This window comes from Propithecus coquereli, unplaced genomic scaffold (assembly GCF_000956105.1).
Source record: "Propithecus coquereli isolate 6110/MARCELLA unplaced genomic scaffold, Pcoq_1.0 Scaffold70, whole genome shotgun sequence".
NCBI classification, from domain to species: domain Eukaryota; kingdom Metazoa; phylum Chordata; class Mammalia; order Primates; family Indriidae; genus Propithecus; species Propithecus coquereli.
Genome location: NW_012153063.1, coordinates 4,765,374 through 4,765,748, shown reverse-complemented (window position 1 = coordinate 4,765,748; position 375 = coordinate 4,765,374). Strand labels below are relative to the sequence as shown.

Here is a 375-nt window from a genome sequence, read left to right as displayed (position 1 = left end):
AACTCTTTTCTGTACACTTGGCATTTTTAATAATGTAATTCAACAAATGTTAATTGAATGCCTGTTATGTGCAAAGCAATATGCTAGGCACAGGGAAGATGAAAATGATCTTGATATAAACCATATCCTCAGGAAGCTTGAGTCAGATAAGTGAGGTAGCTGGGAAAGATAATACATTTTTATTAATAACTAAAATTCAAGATAAATACCCTAAGAGAGTATATTAGTTTTTCCTTATGGCTTCTGTGACAGATTACCACAAACTTGGTGGCTTAAAACAACAGAAATTTATTCTCTTACAGTTCTTAAGGCCAGAAGTCCAAAGTCAGTATTACTGGGCCCAAATCAAGATGTCAGCAGGGCACATTCCCTCCA

At 35.2% G+C, this 375-nt stretch overlaps 1 protein-coding gene across 1 annotated transcript in view; it reads left to right on the top strand.

Annotated features, from left to right (window-relative positions):
- The window catches only part of ACADL (acyl-CoA dehydrogenase, long chain), a 61,787-nt gene that overhangs the window by 38,412 nt on the left and 23,000 nt on the right, over positions 1–375 (top strand). The gene's annotated exons all lie outside the window — the stretch shown is intronic.